This window comes from Centruroides vittatus, unplaced genomic scaffold (assembly GCF_030686945.1).
Source record: "Centruroides vittatus isolate TY-2023 unplaced genomic scaffold, ASM3068694v2 contig_370, whole genome shotgun sequence".
In the NCBI taxonomy this organism is placed as follows: Eukaryota; Metazoa; Arthropoda; class Arachnida; order Scorpiones; family Buthidae; genus Centruroides; species Centruroides vittatus.
In genome coordinates this window covers 246,552-274,192 of record NW_027122193.1, presented here as the reverse complement: position 1 = coordinate 274,192, position 27,641 = coordinate 246,552, and the positions used below count along the sequence as shown (strand labels likewise).

Sequence of the window (27,641 nt, the reverse complement as noted above, 5' to 3'; positions counted from 1 at the left end):
TTACGGTACCATTGCGAACAGATATAGTCAATTATTTTGTAAACATATTTATAATTTTAATTTTTATAAATTATTTAAATTGATGCAACGCGACGCGCTCAGGATGGATTAATTACTGTCGCGCGTTACTTAAGATGGCGGTGGGACTCGATTCAATTACTTCTTCATTTCAGGTGGTAATTAGAGAGCGTTATTTTAATGTAATTTTAGATAGTGTATGTTTATTATAATAAATAAATCTATATAGGAATAATATATATTAATTACTGGCTGTATTTAAAAAATAAAAAATGAGACAAAAATACAATAGAAAAGGATATGCTTATACAATACCAAAATGTTATACACCTATTCTACTTTTAATACAAGATTTATATAAATAATAAGTAAGATAAACAGCATAAATTGGTAATACAAAAAAATTATATTATTTATTTATACATTTAAATATTATTCATTTCTATTATTCTATTATATTTTGCATTATACAATGCTAAAACTTTATGTACTGTATATCTTGTATTGCAAGAATTATAATTAGCGTGTGCAAAAAAGTTAATTTTTTATTTTCTGGGTTAGACATAAGAGGTTGCTTTCACTGATTTAGCAGACAGGACTTTTGGATGCAATATTCAACAAATGAACAACTTTTATTGATATATACATCAATAAATGTCGTTCATGTGTTGGATACTCTATCCAAAAGCAAGTCCGTGAAAGCAACCTCTTATGCCTAACCCAGAAAATAAAAGAAATACAGAAAAATAGGTAATATAAAAAATGAATACGTTCATATTAGCGTTAACTTTCTAATTCTATTGTACTTTCTGAACTTTCTACACATGACTTAAATAAAGTATATGAGTGCTCACCATAAATGTATTTATTACATCGAAAACACCGATTTGTCGTCTCTTTGCCCTTTTTATAACCTGGATGATCGCTTCCGTGATGTTGACGATGCGGATATTGATGCTGCAGATATGGATGCTACTGATGTTGATGCCGATGATGTCCCTGTTGATGCTGTTGTTGATTTCAATTCCGATTCTGATGTTTCATGTTGCAACTTAGAGAATTGAAGGGCTGCCGTCCTAATGTTTCTGGGTAAATTTTCTTTTTGTGCACTTAATTTTAATTGCGGAGTCATTAGTTCGATCGATAGCAGTTTCATGAAGTGTCTTCTGCGTTGATTTCGTGGAAGTTTATTATTCAGATAATAAATGACATGAGAATTTACGGCCGAAATATTTAGCAAACTATAAAAAATAACAAGGGGCCAGCGTCGGTAGTATCTTGCGCAATTATTGATATAACGTAACGCCAGTTCATCAACAACGTCGACCCCTCCCTTAGTAAGATTGTAAAACGTTACAATTTCGGGTTTGTTTTTTTCCTCGGTTGAAGAATCAATGCTATTGTTGTGGTGTAAAGTTGATAGTAAGAGAGCTACTTTATTTCTTTTGGGAGAGTATAAAACTATAGTACACTTTTTTGGAATCCAAAGATGCTACTGAATACAGTTCTGTTTCTCGAACTAATGAACACTGGCGGTGTTTCTCTTTTATTTTTATTTTTTTAAAGTACCGACTAACGTCAGCTTAATGTCTAATAATTTTAATGCAAGTTCGTAACTCGTAAACCAATTATCAAATGTTACATTTTTTCCAGAGCCTGCTACAGGTTTACATAATCTTAACACAACATCTGTAGGAGAATTACTTATAAAGTATTGGCCCTGCGGTTGCACTCCCGCATATACTTCTAAGTTGCTACTATAAAATGTCCTTGAATCTGTCAATGCAAAATTTTTTATCCCATATTTTGACGGCTTGCTTGGAATATATTGCCGGAATTGTCACCTGTCCCTAAATGCCTCCAACATCTCGTCTATAGTTAAATATTCCGATGGGCAATAATTCTTTTGGCAATTAGTAACAAATTTCTCCGAACTTTGCTCTTCCATTTGGGCAAAGCAAATGAGTTATAATATTTTCTTTTCCTCTCCTCTGAGTTTGAAGAGGCATTTCCTTATTCCACCTAGTTACACGGTCTTTACCCATAAAAAATGAACCAGAGGTACTAACCTCGTCTAGGTCTGAACAATCTTGTTCAGATTCAGAGTCCGATTCTCGCTGCTCCAAAATATCATCCTCTTCCTCCGAAGAAAGAACATTATCATCATCTTCAATCATCCCTGCTATCTCCGAAGATGAAAGCAAACGAAAATTTGCTTTCATCGGTCATTTTCGATGTCACATTTTCGATGCTGCATTTTTATGTGCATAGTTCATATGTGTTTTACAAGCGATTTTTTTATCGTCTATTCAAATGTGTACTATTGTACATGTGAGATTCTAGGCAGGGTCGAAATCCCTAGAAAAACGTAAGAGAAATAGAAAATTTCTTTAGAAAAAGGAAGTGTGTAATATTGTGAGTTCCCAGACGAGTTCAAAAGCGAGTAAATCGCGAAAATTCTTGTGTTAAAAAAATGATAGCGTTAAATTGTGTTACGAGGGAGAAAGAACGCTATGATCTAAACAACGCGACACAAAAATGTAAACAACGATACTTGGAACTGTTCGAACACGTGTTAAATAATCTGTCAATGTCAACTCGGAAGGTAAACTCTAGCACGAGCGCTTATAAACGGATAGATCTTCGACTCGAGTATCTATAAATTTTTGACCGGTATAAACTTTCTCGAAAAAAAGGGAAATTTTGATAAACGTAAAAGATCGTTAAAGTTTTTACACGCCAAAGAAATTACTAAACAATGGCCTGAGTTATGAGCGCAGGTGTTATTGTTTTATAAACAATCTCGGAGCAGAATCGACAAAGTGGTATCAGATGTACACCTCGAATCTGACCTTTTCCGCAACCCGAGATGGTCTCGTTTTGGAACAAAGGGGAGACAATCGGGAAGCGAGGAGGGGACGAAAGACAATCCGAAATGTGGATAGTGGACGAGAAAAACGTATAAAAAACTGGGACTTCAAGGTTGAAAGACAGTCTCCTCTGGATTAAGTCAAGAGTCTCCTCGGATATTCCGCAAACAGTCGTGATCCGTGTTGAGTTGTGTCGTCGCTCAAGATAGAACTCCGTTGCACCATTTTCTCTGATCATCCGTCAGTCCAGCGATCTCATCTCGTCCGCCCCGGGGCTGCGACCGACGCCAAAGTTCTCGCCTAGATTAGTGAAGGACTGTGGATTAACGACGTAAGCACTAATGTTATCAAATAAACGGTTTTTTTTGTGAAAAACACTTGTCATCCTTTGCCTCCTCTGTCACGACCCATATATAACCCACCTTTCGGTTTATCTTGACACGGGATTAACTGATCCAATCTAACACTGGTGCCGAGGAGCGGGTTTCCAAGTCTCCTATCTCCACCGGGTCGGCTACCTTACAATATCAACATGGGCGTAGCCAGGAAAAAGCATGGTGGGCACGCCCCCCAGTTAACCTGGTGCCCCTCCCAGAAAATTACAGCCTCTACTATGTCCCTCCCATAACAAAATCCAGGCTACGCCAATGAATATCAATATGTGTGAAGGTACGACTATGATCATAGGTGTTAAATGTCAAACAGAAAGATTGAACATTGACTTGGACGCTTCCATCAACGACAAAATTTATATAAACAAAATAACAGCATGGCCGGGGAGAAAAAAAAAACAATCGCGTGATCGCCATAAAAATGTTCAGGTGACAGTTGAAAAAATATCAGGACACAATATAAGAGAAGAAGTTGCAAATTTCGATCAACATCGAAGCAGAGACACCACCTACCACCTCTTTTGTTTGATCCAGATCCTCTCTCCCAATGGAGCGGAGATGGTGTATAAATAAAACGAAGCAATTATTAGAATTAACCGTGTGTTGCATCTCGGCCGTTTATAAGCAAAATTTTATGATTTCAATTTTAAATGAATACTTGGCGCAATGTAACGGCAGGATATATAAAGCAAATTAATGCAATTTTTATATTTTTACTGATATACAGTATATGCTTGACAACAGTTACATCCTCGATTTCCTCGTTTTCTCTACTATCTAACAGAATAAAATACTTTTTGGTGTAATATAAAATGAAATTTTTATTTAAATTTTCTGTAATTTGATTTGTAAATGCAAAAATTAAACTTATAAAACATCAACTCACTATAAATAATTTTATTTATTGACATCAGATTTGTTAAATTTTACGGGATTGTATTATTTTTCAACTTCAGAGCAGTAAAGCTTCTTTTTTCCAGTAACTTGCTAGTCCTCACCTGTGAAAAAAAACAAACTACTAATCGCTTTATTACTTTGTTTTCAAAAACTCCCCTCTCTGTCAGCTGAGGGTCAAATGGCTAAAAAATTATGTTCTTCTACTCAGGGAAATGTTACGATAATATCATAAAACTTTATAAAATAATTAAAAATTACCATTGTAAGAAATTAAATTATTTCCGATCAAATTTCAGTTTATTAGAAGTAATTCACTTTGAAATAACGCGATTATAAACAAAGAAGCGCGCGCGCCGCTGATACGGTTATTTTTAGTAACAACGACTGGCGGGAAATTTGAAAATTGAAATCCGAGATGACGCGCGCCATAGTGCCGATTTGACACCAATAATTAAATAGAAATAACGAAACGCTTTAAGCAAAAACTGAATTGCGCATCGTAAAATTGAAGGAAAATTAGACAGGTAATAACTTTTTTCAGATTTTTCGGACACTTAGAATTTTTACACGAACTAATTAAAAATCGATTAGTGCCAAATAGGCACTAGGCGCGTGGCGACGGGTTAATTAAAGAGATTTCCAGTTTAGCATTTCTTTCTGGACGTCAGACTTCAGAACATTATAAACGCAACTTTAGAACAATATCTTCTTTTCATAACAGAAATGATACGTGGTCCAAATTGTACATTTCAACAGGATAACGCTTCCATTCATTGTTCAAATTTAATTAAAAAATTGGCTTCAAAATCAAAATGTGAATATCACGAAATGGTCCTCAAGAAGTCCTGACCTAAACCCAATAGAAAACTTATAGTCCGTGTCGAGCAAAAGTATTTGAAGATGTCGTAAAATATTGTGTCTATCAGGGACAGAACATGAGAACTTCCGCGTGTAATGCCGATGTGATATCCTGACGACAAGGACTCATAAATGGTTCTTGTTGTCGTTCGTCCATATCGTGCTAGATTGCAAATGATGTTTCCCACAACCAGATGCATTCGGAGACGTTTCCTACAAACTGCTATACAACTGTCCTGCAGAAAAAATAAACTGCATTTCTGATGTCCTGTCACATTTCTGCCCGATCTCTGAAACGCGATACACTTTGATTCGTAAAAGTGGTACCTATTGTGACGGTTCTGTCCTTGGAGTATGTGTTTTTATATTTTGGTTATATTATTGTCTACTTAGAACTTAACATAATATTTCGACTTATTATACTGGTATTCCCGTTTCTGCGAAAAAAAAGACTTATCCAGAAAAACAATCCTTATTTTTCACATGGTTTTCCCCACTGTTCTTTAAATACAATAATCGTGTTTTTAAGCTTAAGGTTCATCTACAAAACGTTTCGTACAACAAAGTTAGTTTTCTTCTATTTTTTATATGAAAATATATAAAAATTATTTCATTTATAATTTTATTAAATATTTGAAAATTATGCTTACACACCATTCTCTACTGTATGTTTTCGTAGTATGCACGAATTTTTTGTGGATTTTCGTTTCGTTTTCTTTTTAGGCGTAGGCAAAAGCATGTGGAAAGAACGAAAACGAAATATAACCTACGAATGAAAAAACCGAACGTGTTAAAGAGCAATGTGAAACAAGAAAGTAAACAAAATGAAATCACGATTGGCTTAAAAGACAAATAAAAAAAAAAACTATTGCATCTCTCAGAAATTAAACTTGGGACCTTCCGCGTGTAAAGCAGACCTGATAACCATTACAACACAGCCACCTGCCGTAAAACAGCGGAACGGCATTTCTTCTTCTTAAGATCTATACTAAAATAATTTTCCTCTAATGACTTGATAGGATAGTTTCAGCCGAACGAAACTTCAAATGAAGCTATAACAAAAGAGCTGTCGGCTGTTTTTCTGTAAAAACTGCGAAACAATTTGGTGTTTGAAAAACACGTAACCGAAGGATAAGACGAGCAAACGACTTTGCGATTTGGATCTGCGAAGAATCGCCATTGCCGAAAAGAAAACAAATGGATCGGACGTGTCTACTCGTGCTCGCGCTGTTAACGAGTGTCCTTTGTCATAGAAATCAGGATTTTGTAAGAAAAGTTACGCATTCACTGCTGCACTTGAAGTTATCACAACGATTTAAGTGCTCTTAGAAAAGTTCCGTGGTCGGAACAGACGAGTGCTTGTGGTGTAGTAATTATCACGTCCGCTTCACACGCGGAAGGTCTCAGGTTCGAAACCTGGCAAGCACAGCTTTGAATATTTTGTCAATCGAAATGCGCAAAGCATTATGCAACTGTGCTTTTTAGTCACGTTTCTGTGCATCGCAGATCACGTGTTTCTAGTAAAACGAAGAAGAAATTGTTTCCAATAAAAAAATAAAGTATTAATAAAATATAGATTATTTTTAGTAGGTTGTCATATAGATAAAACAATACATAATTTTTTAAATTTGAATTAATGTTTATAGTGTTTTTCGTGTAAATTTATAATGGCTTGTGTCTATGAGGACAAGTAAAAGGCTCGATACAAACTCTTGCAATGACCCGTCAAAATCACTCTCTTCACAAATAGAGGCACGGAAATCACGAAATTCGCCACAAAATCCAAAATTTTTATCATTAAATTTAGTCGCTACGCAACAATAAAATTTTCTCGTTGTTTAGAGAGGATCTATTGTTGACTCGTGCGATTATTTATTGCGAGTGTTTTCTCGAGTTTTGCTTCGTTTGCAGCGCTTATTTAAGTAAGTTTAGACTACGCTTTTTGTAGATTTAAGTACTTTTTAACTTTGTGATAAGAAAATACCACAATTGGTGGCAGTGGTTTTAAGTAAGAATTAATCGGTTCCTTCAGAGGAAACAAATATTTTCATTATTAATTTTTTAATGGGATTGATAAAACAAAATGAAAATTAACAAATAGCCTACTTTAAATCTTTCATTTTCCGCTATATTTAATTATTTATTTTATTTTATTTATTACGCATACGGGATAAACTCCTCGATGCCAAGAGCAAAACCATCGCCCAAAAAACAAAACCCTTAGATACAACGAAGATAAAACAAAATTATATGTTATTATAACAGTAAATTAAATAAATAACAATTTAGATATAAATTAAAATTTAAAATTAAAATGTAATATCTAGTTAAAGTTTGGGAGCATCTGTCCATAAAATACAGAAACACCTATAAACAAAAATAAAACTAACGACCAAAAAAAAAGAAAGCAAATTGCTTACCCATAAAAAAGAAATAAGTTTGTAACGAAGACACGGCACTGACAGATGCTCCCAAACAACACCAGCAGAATTTCCGATCTTGATGATTATCCTCTAAGTGAAGACTGTCTGAAATTTATACTTAAAAAAAGTCTATAGATTGGAAACGTTATTTTATTGATACCTGTAATAATCATGGTATTAATCTTATATTAATAATGATTTGGATTTAATGGACTGGTCTTTCTCCTCGTTGACATTTTTGATAATTTTTTATATAATATAAATGAAAAATTAAAATCATAGCGTAAATAATTGTTTGTATAAGAATTTAAATGTCACTTTTTTGACAATTCTTTATATGATGAAGATGTTTCCCTTGATATTTTGCCTTTATTTATACAGGCTAAGTGTAATTCACTGAACTTTTTAAAAAATTATACGAGAGAATTGTGTAACTTTTGTGTTGAGAACGAAATTCTGGATGCCTGACATATTTTGGCAAATCGTGGGCGTCTTAAAGTGTTACGTGGTGAAGTTCTTACCAGGTCTTTATTTCTTAAAACTTTATCGAAGCCACGTTATCAATTTAAAGTGTTTTGTATTCTAAGTAAATCTGTTGGTCTTTTGTCTTACGGGGCGTGATTCCTCTACTATAAATATTTCCCGCTATACTTTATACGTTACATGAGTATGTACTGTACATCTATATTTGGTGTGAATTTTAATTAATAAGAATAATTGGATTTCATTTTTCGTCTCGTTTTCTCTTTTCTCACAGGTGTTTTGTGATGCGAAAGTCAACAGAATAGTAAAATTTTTTTACAAACTAATTTTTCCATCGAACATTTAAAATCGCGGAAAGAATTACAATATATGTATATAATAAATAAAGAGTTTATTATAACACTTATTTCTGACTTTGAAAGAATTAAACAATCATTTATGCATTCGAAATTTACAACTCACATTACAATAGGAATATTTCTAAATTAACACAAGTTCTGTTCTCACAACAGTCGCTCAATTTTCTTGCAAAATGGAAAATCTCAAAATATCGAAAAAGTGGCACACCTCGGCCCATGCTGAGCTTGAGGATGGCGCCTCGTCTTGCCTCGTGTAATACGGGTGCTCCCGAAAGATACCAAGAAGAAGTCGCATACACTCGACGTCAAACGGGTGATCGTCGTAACTGGACGTTATCGTCTCGTCTCTTGTCCATTATCTGGAGCGCGATACCCAGAGGTTGTGTAACGGACGATGAAGACATGGACACGTTTCTACCAGTTCTTGAAGTTCGTCATAGGTAAGGCTCTCACCAGAAACGTGAAGTAACTCAATATTTTGCATTTTTACATCTATTCCTGCTGCATCGATTAGGTTGACAATTTGGTTAATCTACCGATACAGCGATAGGCTCTTTTCGTTGAGTGTTCTTCGATACCTTTATCCATAACTTCTTCCGCAGTCCATTCATATATTTATCAGTTAATTCTTGCCAATCCACGTTGATTTTTCCTATAGCATTCACGATGTTAAATTTTTTCTAAAATTACACCAAACAAACATCAATTTAGGGGAAGTACAGCGCTACGACAAATTGCCACCTTTTGCTGATTGGTTCGTGTACGTAAATAATCGTATTATAGAAGAAACAATGAAATTCCGCGTCATATCGAATCAGCGTTAGTCGAGGCAGCGTTAAGCGGGTCGTACCGTATTTTGAGTAAATTTGTAAATTTCACTGTCAACTGTAAGATTAAAGATTATACTTTCATCGTTTCACACGCGCAGTGATAAAACGTAGGGACTATTTCGGTAATATTCGAAGAATGCTTTGTACAATATAATTCATTATTATGTGTAATGACACATTGCTGTGCTAATGCTCAACTGGCCTGTTGCAAGTTATTTGTGAAATTATTTTTTTATAAATAATGATCGTACGTATTTAATTAGTACTAACGACGACTCTTAGCGCAATAATAATAACAATCTTTCCTGTTTTCGCTGTCACCTGACACTCAATATTTATATTTGTCAATTTCTGGTTTTACGTTTTTGTTCGTTAAATTTAGATTAATTAATTAGTGTATTTAACATTTCATATACAGTAATTGTGTTTCCATCCTCAAGGTCTATCTACAGAAGGTTCACATCAACAAAATTAGTTTCCTTGTATTTTTTATATGAAAATATATAAAAATTATTTCTAGTAAAATTTTTATCCTTTTATTAAATGTTTGACAATTATACTTATCTACCATTCTGTACTGTATGTTTTCGTAGTATGCACGAATTTTTTGTGGATTTCGGTGTCGTTTGTAGGCGTAGGCAAAACCAAGTGAAAAGAACGAGAACAAAAGATTACTTACGAATGAAGAAAACGAACGTGTTAAAAAGCAATGACAAGCAACGAGAGAAAGAAAATAAAAACACGATTGTCGTAGGGGAGAAATAAAAACTGCTCGTGCGTCTGCCAGGGATCGAACCTGGGACCTTCCGCGTGTAAAGCGGACGTGATAACCGCTACACCACAGACACCTGCCACAGAAAGAGCGGAACGGCGTTTCTTCTTTTTGAGATCTTATACAAAAGTAATTTTTTTTCGTTCAGATCTACAGCCGTGATAGGATAGTTCCAGCCGAACAAAACTTCGACTGAGGCTATTCGATGGAGTTTAAAGCTATTCGAAAAAAGCCGTTTGTTGTTTTTCTGTAAAAACGGCGAAGCAATTTGGTGTTTGAAAAACACGTAACCGAAGGATAAGACGAGCAAACGACTTTACGATTTAGATCTGAGAAAAATCGTCATTGCCGAAAAGAAAACAAATGGATCGGACGTGTCTACTCGAGCTCGCGCGGTTAACGAGTGTCCTTTGTCATTGAAATCAGGATTTTGTAAGAAAAGTTCCGCATTTACTGTTGCACTTGAAGTTAGCGCAACGATTTAAGTGCTCTTAGAAAAGTTCCGTGGTCGAGACGGACGAGTGCTTGTGGTGTAGTGGTTATCACGTCCGCTTTACACGCGGAAGGTCCCAGGTTCGAAACCTGGCAAGCACAGCGTTAAGTTTTTTGTCAATCGAAATGCGCACCGCATTATGTAACTGTGTTTTTTAGTCACGTTTCTGTGCATCGCAGATCATGTGTTTCGAGTAGAACAAAGAAGAAATTGTTTCAGATGGAAAAATAAAGTATTAATAAAATATAGATTATTTTCAGTAATTTGTCATATAGATAGAACCATACATAATTTTTTAAATTTGAATTAATGTTTATAGTGTTTTTCGTGTAAATTTATAATAGCTCGTGTCTATGTGGACAAGTAAAAGGCTCGATACAAACTCTTGCAATGACTCGTCAAAATTACTTTCTTCACAAATAGAGGCACGGAAATCACGAAATTCGCCACAAAATCCAAAATTTTTATCATTAAAGTTAGTCGCTACGCAACAATAAAATTTTCTCGTTGTTTAGAGAGGATCTATTGTTGACTCGTGCGATTATTTATTGCGAGTGTTTTCTCGAGTTTTGCTTTGTTTGCAGCGCTTATTTAAGTAAGTTTAGACTACGCTTTTTGTAGATTTAAGTACTTTTTAACTTTGTGATAAGAAAATACCACAATTGGTGGCAGTGGTTTTAAGTAAGAATTAATCGGTTCCTTCAGAGGAAACGGATATTTTCATTATTAATTTTTTAATGGTATTAATAAAGCAAAATGAAAATTAACAAATAGCCTACTTTAAATCTTTCATTTTCCGCTATATTTAATTATTTATTTTATTTTATTTATTACGCATACGGGATAAACTCCTCGATGCCAAGAGCAAAACCATCGCCCAAAAAACAAAACCCTTAGATACAACGAAGATAAAACAAAATTATATGTTATTATAACAGTAAATTAAATAAATAACAATTTAGATATAAATTAAAATTTAAAATTAAAATGTAATATCTAGTTAAAGTTTGGGAGCATCTGTCCATAAAATACAGAAACACCTATAAACAAAAATAAAACTAACGACCAAAAAAAAAGAAAGCAAATTGCTTACCCATAAAAAAGAAATAAGTTTGTAACGAAGACACGGCACTGACAGATGCTCCCAAACAACACCAGCAGAATTTCCGATCTTGATGATTATCCTCTAAGTGAAGACTGTCTGAAATTTATACTTAAAAAAAGTCTATAGATTGGAAACGTTATTTTATTGATACCTGTAATAATCATGGTATTAATCTTATATTAATAATGATTTGGATTTAATGGACTGGTCTTTCTCCTCGTTGACATTTTTGATAATTTTTTATATAATATAAATGAAAAATTAAAATCATAGCGTAAATAATTGTTTGTATAAGAATTTAAATGTCACTTTTTTGACAATTCTTTATATGATGAAGATGTTTCCCTTGATATTTTGCCTTTATTTATACAGGCTAAGTGTAATTCACTGAACTTTTTAAAAAATTATACGAGAGAATTGTGTAACTTTTGTGTTGAGAACGAAATTCTGGATGCCTGACATATTTTGGCAAATCGTGGGCGTCTTAAAGTGTTACGTGGTGAAGTTCTTACCAGGTCTTTATTTCTTAAAACTTTATCGAAGCCACGTTATCAATTTAAAGTGTTTTGTATTCTAAGTAAATCTGTTGGTCTTTTGTCTTACGGGGCGTGATTCCTCTACTATAAATATTTCCCGCTATACTTTATACGTTACATGAGTATGTACTGTACATCTATATTTGGTGTGAATTTTAATTAATAAGAATAATTGGATTTCATTTTTCGTCTCGTTTTCTCTTTTCTCACAGGTGTTTTGTGATGCGAAAGTCAACAGAATAGTAAAATTTTTTTACAAACTAATTTTTCCATCGAACATTTAAAATCGCGGAAAGAATTACAATATATGTATATAATAAATAAAGAGTTTATTATAACACTTATTTCTGACTTTGAAAGAATTAAACAATCATTTATGCATTCGAAATTTACAACTCACATTACAATAGGAATATTTCTAAATTAACACAAGTTCTGTTCTCACAACAGTCGCTCAATTTTCTTGCAAAATGGAAAATCTCAAAATATCGAAAAAGTGGCACACCTCGGCCCATGCTGAGCTTGAGGATGGCGCCTCGTCTTGCCTCGTGTAATACGGGTGCTCCCGAAAGATACCAAGAAGAAGTCGCATACACTCGACGTCAAACGGGTGATCGTCGTAACTGGACGTTATCGTCTCGTCTCTTGTCCATTATCTGGAGCGCGATACCCAGAGGTTGTGTAACGGACGATGAAGACATGGACACGTTTCTACCAGTTCTTGAAGTTCGTCATAGGTAAGGCTCTCACCAGAAACGTGAAGTAACTCAATATTTTGCATTTTTACATCTATTCCTGCTGCATCGATTAGGTTGACAATTTGGTTAATCTACCGATACAGCGATAGGCTCTTTTCGTTGAGTGTTCTTCGATACCTTCATCCATAACTTCTTCCGCAGTCCATTCATGTATTTATCAGTTAATTCTTGCCAATCCACGTTGATTTTTCCTATAGCATACACGATGTTAAATTTTTTCTAAAATTACACCAAACAAACATCAATTTAGGGGAAGTACAGCGCTACGACAAATTGCCACCTTTTGCTGATTGGTTCGTGTACGTAAATAATCGTATTATAGAAGAAACAATGAAATTCCGCGTCATATCGAATCAGCGTTAGTCGAGGCAGCGTTAAGCGGGTCGTACCGTATTTTGAGTAAATTTGTAAATTTCACTGTCAACTGTAAGATTAAAGATTATACTTTCATCGTTTCACACGCGCAGTGATAAAACGTAGGGAATATTTCGGTAATATTCGAAGAATGCTTTGTACAATATAATTCATTATTATGTGTAATGACACATTGCTGTGCTAATGCTCAACTGGCCTGTTGCAAGTTATTTGTGAAATTATTTTTTTATAAATAATGATCGTACGTATTTAATTAGTACTAACGACGACTCTTAGCGCAATAATAATAACAATCTTTCCTGTTTTCGCTGTCACCTGACACTCAATATTTATATTTGTCAATTTCTGGTTTTACGTTTTTGTTCGTTAAATTTAGATTAATTAATTAGTGTATTTAACATTTCATATACAGTAATTGTGTTTCCATCCTCAAGGTCTATCTACAGAAGGTTCACATCAACAAAATTAGTTTCCTTGTATTTTTTATATGAAAATATATAAAAATTATTTCTAGTAAAATTTTTATCCTTTTATTAAATGTTTGACAATTATACTTATCTACCATTCTGTACTGTATGTTTTCGTAGTATGCACGAATTTTTTGTGGATTTCGGTGTCGTTTGTAGGCGTAGGCAAAACCAAGTGAAAAGAACGAGAACAAAAGATTACTTACGAATGAAGAAAACGAACGTGTTAAAAAGCAATGACAAGCAACGAGAGAAAGAAAATAAAAACACGATTGTCGTAGGAGAGAAATAAAAACTGCTCGTGTGTCTGCCAGGGATCGAACCTGGGACCTTCCGCGTGTAAAGCGGACGTGATAACCGCTACACCACAGACACCTGCCACGAAAGAGCGGAACGGCGTTTCTTCTTTTTGAGATCTTATACAAAAGTAATTTTTTTTCGTTCAGATCTACAGCCGTGATAGGATAGTTCCAGCCGAACAAAACTTCGACTGAGGCTATTCGATGGAGTTTAAAGCTATTCGAAAAGAGCCGTTTGTTGTTTTTCTGTAAAAACGGCGAAGCAATTTGGTGTTTGAAAAACACGTAACCGAAGGATAAGACGAGCAAACGACTTTACGATTTAGATCTGAGAAAAATCGTCATTGCCGAAAAGAAAACAAATGGATCGGACGTGTCTACTCGAGCTCGCGCGGTTAACGAGTGTCCTTTGTCATTGAAATCAGGATTTTGTAAGAAAAGTTCCGCATTTACTGTTGCACTTGAAGTTAGCGCAACGATTTAAGTGCTCTTAGAAAAGTTCCGTGGTCGAGACGGACGAGTGCTTGTGGTGTAGTGGTTATCACGTCCGCTTTACACGCGGAAGGTCCCAGGTTCGAAACCTGGCAAGCACAGCGTTAAGTTTTTTGTCAATCGAAATGCGCACCGCATTATGTAACTGTGTTTTTTAGTCACGTTTCTGTGCATCGCAGATCATGTGTTTCGAGTAGAACAAAGAAGAAATTGTTTCAGATGGAAAAATAAAGTATTAATAAAATATAGATTATTTTCAGTAATTTGTCATATAGATAGAACCATACATAATTTTTTAAATTTGAATTAATGTTTATAGTGTTTTTCGTGTAAATTTATAATAGCTCGTGTCTATGTGGACAAGTAAAAGGCTCGATACAAACTCTTGCAATGACTCGTCAAAATTACTTTCTTCATAAATAGAGGCACGGAAATCACGAAATTCGCCACAAAATCCAAAATTTTTATCATTAAAGTTAGTCGCTACGCAACAATAAAATTTTCTCGTTGTTTAGAGAGGATCTATTGTTGACTCGTGCGATTATTTATTGCGAGTGTTTTCTCGAGTTTTGCTTTGTTTGCAGCGCTTATTTAAGTAAGTTTAGACTACGCTTTTTGTAGATTTAAGTACTTTTTCAACTTTGTGATAAGAAAATACCACAATTGGTGACAGTGGTTTTAAGTAAGAATTAATCCGTTCCTTCAGAGGAAACGGAAATTTTCATTATTAATTTTTTAATGGTATTAATAAAGCAAAATGAAAATTAACAAATAGCCTACTTTAAATCTTTCATTTTCCGCTATATTTAATTATTTATTTTATTTTATTTATTACGCATACGGGATAAACTCCTCGATGCCAAGAGCAAAACCATCGCCCAAAAAACAAAACCCTTAGATACAACGAAGATAAAACAAAATTATATGTTATTATAACAGTAAATTAAATAAATAACAATTTAGATATAAATTAAAATTTAAAATTAAAATGTAATATCTAGTTAAAGTTTGGGAGCATCTGTCCATAAAATACAGAAACACCTATAAACAAAAATAAAACTAACGACCAAAAAAAAAGAAAGCAAATTGCTTACCCATAAAAAAGAAATAAGTTTGTAACGAAGACACGGCACTGACAGATGCTCCCAAACAACACCAGCAGAATTTCCGATCTTGATGATTATCCTCTAAGTGAAGACTGTCTGAAATTTATACTTAAAAAAAGTCTATAGATTGGAAACGTTATTTTATTGATACCTGTAATAATCATGGTATTAATCTTATATTAATAATGATTTGGATTTAATGGACTGGTCTTTCTCCTCGTTGACATTTTTGATAATTTTTTATATAATATAAATGAAAAATTAAAATCATAGCGTAAATAATTGTTTGTATAAGAATTTAAATGTCACTTTTTTGACAATTCTTTATATGATGAAGATGTTTCCCTTGATATTTTGCCTTTATTTATACAGGCTAAGTGTAATTCACTGAACTTTTTAAAAAATTATACGAGAGAATTGTGTAACTTTTGTGTTGAGAACGAAATTCTGGATGCCTGACATATTTTGGCAAATCGTGGGCGTCTTAAAGTGTTACGTGGTGAAGTTCTTACCAGGTCTTTATTTCTTAAAACTTTATCGAAGCCACGTTATCAATTTAAAGTGTTTTGTATTCTAAGTAAATCTGTTGGTCTTTTGTCTTACGGGGCGTGATTCCTCTACTATAAATATTTCCCGCTATACTTTATACGTTACATGAGTATGTACTGTACATCTATATTTGGTGTGAATTTTAATTAATAAGAATAATTGGATTTCATTTTTCGTCTCGTTTTCTCTTTTCTCACAGGTGTTTTGTGATGCGAAAGTCAACAGAATAGTAAAATTTTTTTACAAACTAATTTTTCCATCGAACATTTAAAATCGCGGAAAGAATTACAATATATGTATATAATAAATAAAGAGTTTATTATAACACTTATTTCTGACTTTGAAAGAATTAAACAATCATTTATGCATTCGAAATTTACAACTCACATTACAATAGGAATATTTCTAAATTAACACAAGTTCTGTTCTCACAACAGTCGCTCAATTTTCTTGCAAAATGGAAAATCTCAAAATATCGAAAAAGTGGCACACCTCGGCCCATGCTGAGCTTGAGGATGGCGCCTCGTCTTGCCTCGTGTAATACGGGTGCTCCCGAAAGATACCAAGAAGAAGTCGCATACACTCGACGTCAAACGGGTGATCGTCGTAACTGGACGTTATCGTCTCGTCTCTTGTCCATTATCTGGAGCGCGATACCCAGAGGTTGTGTAACGGACGATGAAGACATGGACACGTTTCTACCAGTTCTTGAAGTTCGTCATAGGTAAGGCTCTCACCAGAAACGTGAAGTAACTCAATATTTTGCATTTTTACATCTATTCCTGCTGCATCGATTAGGTTGACAATTTGGTTAATCTACCGATACAGCGATAGGCTCTTTTCGTTGAGTGTTCTTCGATACCTTCATCCATAACTTCTTCCGCAGTCCATTCATGTATTTATCAGTTAATTCTTGCCAATCAACGTTGATTTTTCCTATAGCATACACGATGTTAAATTTTTTCTAAAATTACACCAGACAAACATCAATTTAGGGGAAGTACAGCGCTACGACAAATTGTCACCTTTTGCTGATTGGTTCGTGTACGTCAATAATCGTATTATAGAAGAATCAATGAAATTCCGCGTCATATCGAATCAGCGTTAGTCGAGGCAGCGTTAAGCGGGTCGTACCGTATTTTGAGTAAATTTGTAAATTTCACTGTCAATTGTAAGATTAAAGATTATACTTTGATCGTTTCAAACGCGCAGTGATAAAGCGTAGGGAATATTTCGGTAATATTCGAAGAATGCTTTGTGCAATATAATTCATTATTATGTGTAATGACACATTGCTGTGCTAATGCTCAACTGGCCTGTTGCAAGTTATTTGTGAAATTATTTTTTTATAAATAATGATCGTACATATTTAGTTAGTACTAACGACGACTCTTAGCACCATAATAATAACAATCTTTCCTGTTTTCGCTGTCACCTGACACTCAATATTTATATTTGTCAATTTGTGGTTTTACGTTTTTGTTCGTTAAATTTAGATTAATTAATTAGTGTATTTAACATTTCATATACAGTAATTGTGTTTCCATCCTCAAGGTCTATCTACAGAAGGTTCACATCAACAAAGTTAGTTTCCTTGTATTTTTTATATGAAAATATATAAAAATTATTTCTAGTAAAATTTTTATCCTTTTATTAAATGTTTGACAATTATACTTATCTACCATTCTGTACTGTATGTTTTCGTAGTATGCACGAATTTTTTGTGGATTTTGGTGTCGTTTTTAGGCTTAGGCAAAACCATGCGAAAAAAACGAGGACAAAAGATTACTTACGAATGAGGAAAACGAACGTGTTAAAAAGCAATGACAAGCAACGAATGAAACAAAATAAAAACACGATTGTCGTAGGAGAGAAATAAAAACTGCTCGTGTGTCTGCCAGGGATCGAACCTGGGACCTTCCGCGTGTAAAGCGGACGTGATAACCGCTACACCACAGACACCTACTACGCGCACCGGAACGGCGTTTCTTCTTTTTGAGATCTTATACGAAAGTAATTTTTTTTCGTTCAGATCTACAGACGTGATAGGATAGTTCTAGCCGAACGAAACTTCGGCTGACCCTATCCGATGGAGTTTAAAGCTATCCGAAAAGAGCTATCAGTTGTTTTTCTTTAAAAACGGCAAAGCAGTTTGGTGTTTGAAAAACACGTAACTGAAGGATAAGACGAGCAAACGACTTTGCGATTTGGATCTGCGAAAAATCGTCATTGCCGAAAAGAAAACAAACGGATCGTACGTGTCTACTCGTGCTCGCGCTGTTAACGAGTTTCCTGTGTCATAGAAATCAGGATTTCATAAGAAAAGTTCCGCATTTAATGCTGCACTTGAAGTTAGCGCAACGATTTAAGTGCTCTTAGAAAAGTCTTGTGGTCTAGACGGACGAGTGCTTGTGGTGTAGTGGTTATTACATCCGCTTCACAGGCGGAAGGTCTTCGGTTCGAAACCTGGCAAGCACAGCGTTGAATTTCTTGCCAATCGAAATGCGCACCGCATTATGCAACTGTGCTTTTTAGTCACGTTTCTGTGCATCGCAGATCACGTGTTTCGAGTAGAACAAAGAAGAAATGGTTTCCAATGAAAAATAAAGTATTAATAAAATATAAATTATGTTTAGTAATTTGTTCTATAAATAGAACCATACATAATTTTTTAAATTTAAATTAATATAAAATAATGTAATATTAATAAAGGTGGGAAAAGCCAAGTGGTTGTTATTAACACGAAATTTGTGTTTGATACTTCGAAGAATAATACATACATACTTTTTTAAATTTAAATCAATATCATAGTGTTTTTCATGTAAATTGATAATAAATTGTGTGTAAGAAGACAAGTAAAACGCTCCATACAAAAACGTGCAATGACCCGTCGAAATTGTTATAATGTTGTATTTTTGTTGTATTTAAGACTAATAAAGTTCAAGAACTATCTATTATAAACTATTAATTAAATACATTACTAATGGACATACACGGTAGGTTTAATGACAGACGAATGATGACCGATGCTCTCGTTTGCTGCTGGTGTCGTTACCAGTACATATCGTAACAGAAATCACTTTCTTCACAAATAGTGGCACGGAAATCTCGAAATTCGCCACAAAATTTAGAATTTTTATCATTAAATTTACTCGCTACGCAACAATAAAATTTTCTCGTTTTGAGAGAAAATCTATTGTTGACTCGTGCGATTATTTATTGCGAGTGTTTTCTCGAGTTTTGCTTCGTTTGCAGCGCTTATTTAAGTATGTTTAGACTACGCTTTTTGTAGATTTAAGTACTTTTTAACTTTGTGATAAGAAAATACCACAATTGGTGGCAGTGGTTTTAAGTAAGAATTAATCCGTTCCTTCAGAGGAAACGGATATTTTCATTATTAATTTTTTAATGGTATTAATAAAGCAAAATAAAAATTAACAAATAGCCTACTTTAAATCTTTCATTTCCCGCTATATTTAATTATTTATTTTATTTTATTTATTATGCATACGGGATAAACTCCTTGATGCCAAGAGCAAAACCATCTCCCTAAAAACAAAGCACTTAGATACAATGAACATAAGATCACATACAAAATTACATATTATTACAATAGTTAATTAAGTAAATAACAATTTACATATAACTCAAAGTTTAAAAATAAAATGTAATAATTAGTTAAAGTTTGGGAGTATCTGTCCATAAAATACAAAAAAACCTATAAATAAAAATAAAACTAACGACCAAAAATAAAAGGAAGCAAATTGCTTACCTATAAAAAAGAAATAAGTTAGTAACGAAGACACGGCACTGACAGATGCTCCCAAACAACACCAGCAGAATTTCTAATCCCTATGATTATCGTCTGAGTAAAGTCTGTCTGAAATTTATACTTAAAAAAAGTCTATAGATTGGACACGTTATTTTATTGATACCTGTAATAATCATGGTATTAATCTTATATTAATAATGATTTGGATTTAATGGACTGGTCTCTTCTCCTCGTTGACTTTTTTTTTATAATTTTATATACAATATAAATTAAAAAATATAATCATATCGTATATAATTGTTGGTATAAGAATTTTAATGTCACTTCTTTTATAATTTTTTATTTAATGATGATGTTTTTATTAATATTTCGCCTTCATTTATACAGGCTAAGTGTAATTCACTGAACTTTTTAAAAAATTATACGAGAGAATTGTGTAACTTTTGTGTTGAGAACGAAATTTTGGATGCTTGACATATTTTGGCAAATCGTGGGCGTCTTAAAGTGTTACGTGGTGAAATTTTTGGTTGTAAAGTTTTTACCAGGTCTTTATTTTTTAAAATTTTATCGGAATTACGTAATCAATATAAAGTGTTTTGTTTTTTAAGAAAGAAAACACTTCAAATTGATAGTGGAGAGAGAAAATGATTCGATTTTCAAAGTGTTTTCGGAAGTTACAGTCATTACGGGTAGTGTTATTACCGCGATAAATTTGGATCAGTTGCTGGGAAATGTCGCTCACTGTGTTCTTTTGACCGAACTCGAAACGAGTTCAGCCAGCCGCAGTAAAGGCCAGTTTCCAAAATATAGCTGTTTGTTTGTGTATGACAACAAATTTGTCTAAATTTCTTAATTGATTTTGGAGCAGATTTATAAATCATTCCCAACCATACTAAGAATTGGCCTGGAATGGTTGAATAGTATGCTGTCAACGATTCTTAAATCTCGATGTATGGAACAATAGTGTCAGAACTTGACCTCAACTTAAGAAGTTCTTACAGATGGGAATTCACTGTAGCCGATGTGCAGAAGTCTACAATCAGTGCATACTTTTTGGCGAACTTTGAACTCATTCTTGACATCAAAAACAGATTATTGGTTGACTCCCTGGACTTCCACTACTACATAAGAAAGATATTATAAAAAATTGCTGATTATAGTCAAAACTATAACCAGCAATTCCCGAATGCAGGTTATCCTCAAGGACTTTCCACATCTCAATCGTCCTCGGCCTTTTTCAGCCAAGGTCAGGCACAACTCAATGCATTTCAAAACGGTTTCAAAACAACAAATAAACACTATTTTCGTACAAAACTCGGGAATTAAAGTTAAATTCAAATTTGAATTACAGAGGTTATACAAACATAAGTTCGAGTCCTTATTCGAACTTATGTTTGTATAACCTTTGTAATTCAAATTTGAAATAAACACTATTTGAATTTGTTTTTCTGCCTTTTGGCCTCTGCAACTCAGTTCAATCATTCAAACGATTTATATCTGTACATGGAGTTCTGTAAGGTCTGATTTTCTGTCTCTCATACCTAGATGGCATCTTAATTTGTCATAAAAACATAAACTCACATGCGCAAGTGTTTCAATGCCTAGACAAGTACGGACTGCAAATCAATGCATCCAAGTGTATTTTTGCTGTCCCACATGTATCATTCGTAGGATACTTGGTCTCCTCACGACTCAATGCCACTTTCAGAACGTGTGTCTGCCCTAAATGAACAGAAGCGCGACCACAAACCAACAAACAGCTGAAAAGATTCTTAGGCATCCTGATCTTCTGCCATAGGTTCCTATTCCACAAAGCCCACTACTAAACTCCCTTACACGAAGGAATACATAAGGACCTACATAAGGAAACAAAGAAAAACGGATCAATGTGAAATTAAACGGACTGACGATTCGATTCAAGCATTTCAGTCATGTAAATCACAAGTATCAGAAGCCACGTTACTGCACCATCCTTCACGAAGTGCTACACTTGCACTTCGCTTAGATGGATCTCATTCTGCTGTAGGCGCTGCCCTTCATCAAGTTACAGTACAAGCCACTTTAGCCACTCGCGTTCTTTTAGCCATTGGCGTTTTTTTCTCGCAAACCGAAAAAAGAACGGGTTTATGCTGGAAGCACGACAGTTCACTATTTACACAGACCATAAACCGTTAACATTTGCTTTCCAGCAACACGACGACACGAAAAATGTACACCCTCTCAGCTGAGATATCTTGACTTCTCAGCAGACATCAGGCACATCAAAGTGATCGATAATATTCCAACTGAAGCTCACTTATTTATCCGTAATGAGCCTTTAAACCTTAATACGACGGTCCCTACAAAGTCATCTCTCGTGAGAGCGAGTCACATCGGTTACTCCCAACGTCCCAAACACCGAGACCAGCAAAGACTAAACGTGCCATAGAGAATCCAGCGCCAACCCGACAAACTGCCCAAATGTACCCTTTCCCGCTTGTTTCGTGACGCACACTGGTCGGGGAGTAGGTGTGGCCGTGCCAGAGATTCAGGCGACTAACTGGCGACAGTATTCCTAACCGAAGTTGGCTGGCAACACTTGTTCACAACGCGCGAAAATTCGTGATTTTTGAAACATTTAATAACGGTAAAAAAAAGTTGTTATTATTAAAATTGTATTACAGTATCATTTTTAAGTATTAAATATTATAAACTATTTTAAACCGCACTACACAAATGCAATTTAAACTGAATTTATTGTTAGGAAAATACGATTGTGCATATTTTGCTCCTTTTCTCTGCTATTTCTCACAACAAAGATGAAAAGACACAATGTATCGACTTTCAATTATTCAATATTAAATTGGAGCGCTACTTTGCAGAAGAATGCCAGGCGACAAAAATTGAATAAAAAGTAATTTTGATAATGCAGACTGTTCTAATTGTGAATTTTCTGTTTAGTTTGTAATAGATTTCGTGATAGACACGTTTATTTGATAAAATTTCCGTTAATGTTTTAGGTTATAAACATAATAATTTGGTTTTTGTTTATTTGATTACGGTGAGCGATCTGCCGAGGAGAATGCCTCCAGGGAGAATTTAAGGATAACGGGCACCTGTTTAAATGTTGGAACGCATCTAATAATTCTAACTGGTGTCAGGACTCTGACGTAACAGAGAACGGATCTCGCAGACTTTCCCTATCTCCCCTCAATTTTGAAAATAACCCCCTGATAGTGAGCGGGTTCTGCAGCCCGATATCACATTTTGATCCATCCTGCACAAGATGAGCAAGGACTTACGACTTCCGATTTCACAAAAGTTGATTGAATAAATTGAATGTGTTTATATGGTATATCAAAGTTGGTATCGACTGCCTACCCTGTACGTAAGTCTTGACAACAGAAATGACTTGAAAATTTTAATCAGCTAACAATGGAATATCATATAAAATCTCGAATAATTTATTGTGGTTTTCATTGGAATTTTTACAAATATCCACTAAGTAATTAAAAGGATTACCCCAACGTTCTTGGAAGGGGGTTAACAATTGTATATTCTTTGTAATCATATTGTTTTTTTACGTCCAATCACGACGTAAAAAATCTTAGGATTAAGCTCGAAATCTAAAGATATTTCCATTGCAATACCTATCTCTTTGACAACAGAAAACATTTCTACAATCCATTGACATGACAGTTCTCTAAAAATAACCTAATGGGTTTTAATAATTTTAATGCTATATTACTTCATATAACACTTTGTACCAAATAACGTTTTTGCATAGAAGTTTAAATTTCCATATGTGAAATGCTAGCGATTTATTTTTGATTATAGTATCTCTATTTCTCTGTTCATTTAAATAAATTTTTATTAGCCCATCGTATACTTCTCTTAAATTACATCTGAATAGTTTTAACACGTCAATGCAACTTTCTCATTTCGCATCATTCACACCTTTTCAGGCTGAGGATGTTATATATTTTTAAAACACTTCATCTGTTAGTAAAATTGAAAGAAACAATAAAGGCTCCGGAATTTTTTTTTTAAGTTTCTTCTTTGCACACCGGAATAGACACCTTTCCTATTTACTTCATTATCGTAGCCTCATCCATGCCTTTTTTGAAATTTAACCTTAATGGTTCCGAATTCGAATGGAGCAGTAGGCATATTAATTTTGTCAAGATAGCTCCAGTAGTAATTTTCACTTACTCGAAAGATATTTAAGCAATAACTTGCTAAATTATTCTTTGGATAAGTATTCAGAACCTTACTAGAATAACCAAATTTCAATTGATTCTGTTGACATCCGAGTACAGTCTAAAATTATACTACATTATTTACATTTATTCACACTAATCACTTCCTACAACGCATCATCGTACAGCCACATTGATTCAAGTAAATCTGCTTTGAGATCGTACCGAATGTTTACACAAATTAAGATAATATGAAAACTCAAAAGCACTTATCTCGTAACGTTTTTAAAGACTTACCTACGCTGTTCTTATTAATACGTAACTCTAAACAATGCAATTCACGATGAAATCTACACACACGAATATTTATACCGGAAAAACTCTGCCAAATTAAAATAGAACTTTCAACGTTTATATAATGCCAGACAAATCTGAATTTTGAAATCAAAATTTTAAAATTTAAATTTAGTGCAGTGTCACTTTATTTAATTATATATGTTTAATATAGTGGAGTTTGTTTTAAATTAATAATTGTTTTCCGATCTTCTTAAAAGGTCGAAAATACAAAAAAATGTAGATTTTTAAATTCATTGTCGGGAAATGTTTGTGTTTTTAACTAATTTTAGGTATAATTGTACCAAAAATGTTTTTATTGTTAATTGTAGAAAGTGTCGTTTAAAAACCTGCTGAGAAGAGACAACAACACCGAAACACATGTATAAAGTGCATGTGTTTAAATAAACGAAATAAACAACATGATTTTTGATCTGTAAGACTAAATATTTGCATCCATAATTTCCAGTATAATAAATCCTGTTGATATATAGAAAGTACTAGTATACAAAATAAATTTTAAATACAAAACATTATCGTTTATATTTTATTAATAACATTTCCTGACAGTATTTCACACTTAAATAGCTCGATTGCTCTCCAGTATGTTATCATTCAGATTTGATATAACATTAAAATGTTATATTGCCTTACAAACATAAACAGCTGCATACAGTTCATTTCTATTAATTGTTGCGCGCACCGCATCAAGTTTATCTCGTATGCGTAATAAATAAAATAAAATAAATAAATAAATATAGCGGAAAATGAAAGATTTAAAGTAGGCTACTTGTTAATTTTCATTTTGCTTTATTAATACCATTAAAAAATTAATAATGAAAATATCCGTTTCCTCTGAAGGAACCGATTAATTCTTACTTAAAACCACTGCCACCAATTGTGGTATTTTCTTATCACAAAGTTAAAAAGTACTTAAATCTACAAAAAGCGTAGTCTAAACTTACTTAAATAAGCGCTGCAAACGAAGCAAAACTCGAGAAAACACTCGCAATAAATAATCGCACGAGTCAACAATAGATCCTCTCTCAAAACGAGAAAATTTTATTGTTGCGTAGCGACTAAATTTAATGATAAAAATTTTGGATTTTGTGGCGAATTTCGTGATTTCCGTGCCTCTATTTGTGAAGAGAGTGATTTTGACGGGTCATTGCAAGAGTTTGTATCGAGCCTTTTACTTGTCCTCATAGACACGAGCCATTATAAATTTACACGAAAAACACTATAAACATTAATTCAAATTTAAAAAATTATGTATGGTTCTATCTATATGACAAATTACTAAAAATAATCTATATTTTATTAATACTTTATTTTTCCATCTGAAACAATTTCTTCTTTGTTCTACTCGAAACACGTGATCTGCGATGCACAGAAACGTGACTAAAGAGCACAGTTGCATTATGCGGTGCGCATTTCGATTGACAAAATATTCAAAGCTGGGCTTGCCAGGTTTCGAACCTGGGACCTTCCGCGTGTGAAGCGGACGTGATAACCACTACACCACAAGCACTCGTCTGTCTCCGACCACGGAACTTTTCTAAGAGCACTTAAATCGTTGTGATAACTTCAAGTGCAGCAGTGAATGCGGAACTTTTCTTACAAAATCCTGATTTCTATGACAAAGGACACTCGTTAACCGCGCGAGCTCGAGTAGACACGTCCGATCCATTTGTTTTCTTTTCGGCAATGGCGATTTCTCGCAGATCCAAATCGCAAAGTCGTTTGCTCGTCTTATCCTTCGGTTACGTGTTTTTCAAACACCAAATTACTTCGCCCTTTTTACAGAAAAATAAGCAACGGCTGTTTTCGAATAGCTTTAAACTCCGTCGGATAGCCTCGGACGAAGTTTCGTTCGGCTAAAACTATTCTATCACGTCTGTAGATCTGAACGAAAAAAAAATTACTTTTGTATAAGATCTCAAAAAGAAAAAACGCCGTTCCGCTCTTCTGTAGCAGGTGTCTGTGGTGTAGCGGTTATCACGTCCGCTTTACACGCGGAAGGTCCCAGGTTCGATCCCTGGCAGACACTCGAGCAGTTTTTACTTTTCCCCTACGACGATCGTGTTTTTATTTTGTTTCTTTCGTTGCTTGTCATTGCTTTTTAACACGTTCGTTTTCCTCATTCGTAAGTAATCTTTTGTCCTCGTTCTTTTCACATGGTTTTGCCTACGCCTAAAAACGACACGAAAATCCACAAAAAATTCGTGCATACTACGAAAACATACAGTACAGAATGGTAGATAAGTATAATTGTCAAATATTTAATAAAATGATAAAAAATCTTTCTGGAAATAATTTATATATATTTTCATGTAAAAAATACAAGGAAACTAACTTTGTTGATGTAAACCTTCTGTAGATAGACCTTGAGGATGAAGACACAATTACTGTATATGAAATGTTAAATACACTAATTAATTAATCTAAATTTAACGAACAAAAACGTAAAACCAGAAATTGACAAATATAAATATTGAGTGTCAGTACGTTTCGAAAGTATTTTAAGATACCAGCATATGTATTGAGTAGTTATCGGTATTTACATTGTTTACATTTACGTAGTTTCGTGTTATATTACCTGCTATGTTAAAATATATTTATATTATTTATTATAAATTTAACGAACAAAAACGTAAAACCAGAAATTGACAAATATAAATATTGAGTGTCAGTACGTTTCGAAAGTATTTTAAGATACCAGCATATGTATTGAGTAGTTATCGGTATTTACATTGTTTACATTTACGTAGTTTCGTGTTATATTACCTGCTATGTTAAAATATATTTTAAGACGTTAAACAAGATGTTCGGATTCTGACACTGTATCTTACGTAAGCTTAGTGATAGCTATTATTTAGCGCAGCACTTTATGAGTCAGAAACTTAGTGAACGTCGTAGAAAGCCATTTCACGACTACTAAACATGATTTGTTAATTTGAAATATGTAGTGTACAGGTATAACCTGAAAATGTAGATATCGTGACGACGTCCAAATATTGAAACTCGATCTTGGGTTCGAGATATTGAAGACCAAAATTTTGTACGTAGTTTATGGAATGACTGCCGATCCTAAACTAGTCTTGCGCTACATGTCTGTCTAGTTTACGATTGCTGTCAATTTACATTGATCTGAAAGAAAATCTTTTATTTTAACTTTTTCGACGGGCGTATAACATACTTGCCCTGCGGCTGAAGGTTAAACGCTACTGATAACACTTTTACTATTACTGATTGCACACCAGTTGGAGAATTGGT

At 33.9% G+C, this 27,641-nt stretch overlaps 8 non-coding genes across 8 annotated transcripts; 4 read left to right on the top strand and 4 right to left on the bottom strand.

Moving 5' to 3' along the window:
• The first annotated feature begins 6,390 nt into the window (after window positions 1-6,390).
• TRNAV-CAC (transfer RNA valine (anticodon CAC)) lies at window positions 6,391-6,463 on the top strand. Its single transcript has one exon. It is a non-coding gene; the product is annotated as a tRNA-Val (tRNA).
• Window positions 6,464-9,905: 3,442 nt separating this feature from the next.
• On the bottom strand, window positions 9,906-9,978 carry TRNAV-UAC (transfer RNA valine (anticodon UAC)). Its single transcript has one exon. It is a non-coding gene; the product is annotated as a tRNA-Val (tRNA).
• Window positions 9,979-10,423: 445 nt separating this feature from the next.
• TRNAV-UAC (transfer RNA valine (anticodon UAC)) lies at window positions 10,424-10,496 on the top strand. Its single transcript has one exon. It is a non-coding gene; the product is annotated as a tRNA-Val (tRNA).
• A 3,442-nt stretch (window positions 10,497-13,938) lies between these two features.
• Window positions 13,939-14,011, bottom strand: TRNAV-UAC (transfer RNA valine (anticodon UAC)). Its single transcript has one exon. It is a non-coding gene; the product is annotated as a tRNA-Val (tRNA).
• Window positions 14,012-14,455: 444 nt separating this feature from the next.
• Window positions 14,456-14,528, top strand: TRNAV-UAC (transfer RNA valine (anticodon UAC)). The gene has a single exon. It is a non-coding gene; the product is annotated as a tRNA-Val (tRNA).
• A 3,443-nt stretch (window positions 14,529-17,971) lies between these two features.
• TRNAV-UAC (transfer RNA valine (anticodon UAC)) lies at window positions 17,972-18,044 on the bottom strand. The gene has a single exon. It is a non-coding gene; the product is annotated as a tRNA-Val (tRNA).
• Window positions 18,045-25,823: 7,779 nt separating this feature from the next.
• On the bottom strand, window positions 25,824-25,896 carry TRNAV-CAC (transfer RNA valine (anticodon CAC)). Its single transcript has one exon. It is a non-coding gene; the product is annotated as a tRNA-Val (tRNA).
• Window positions 25,897-26,342: 446 nt separating this feature from the next.
• Window positions 26,343-26,415, top strand: TRNAV-UAC (transfer RNA valine (anticodon UAC)). Its single transcript has one exon. It is a non-coding gene; the product is annotated as a tRNA-Val (tRNA).
• The last annotated feature ends 1,226 nt before the right edge of the window (window positions 26,416-27,641 follow it).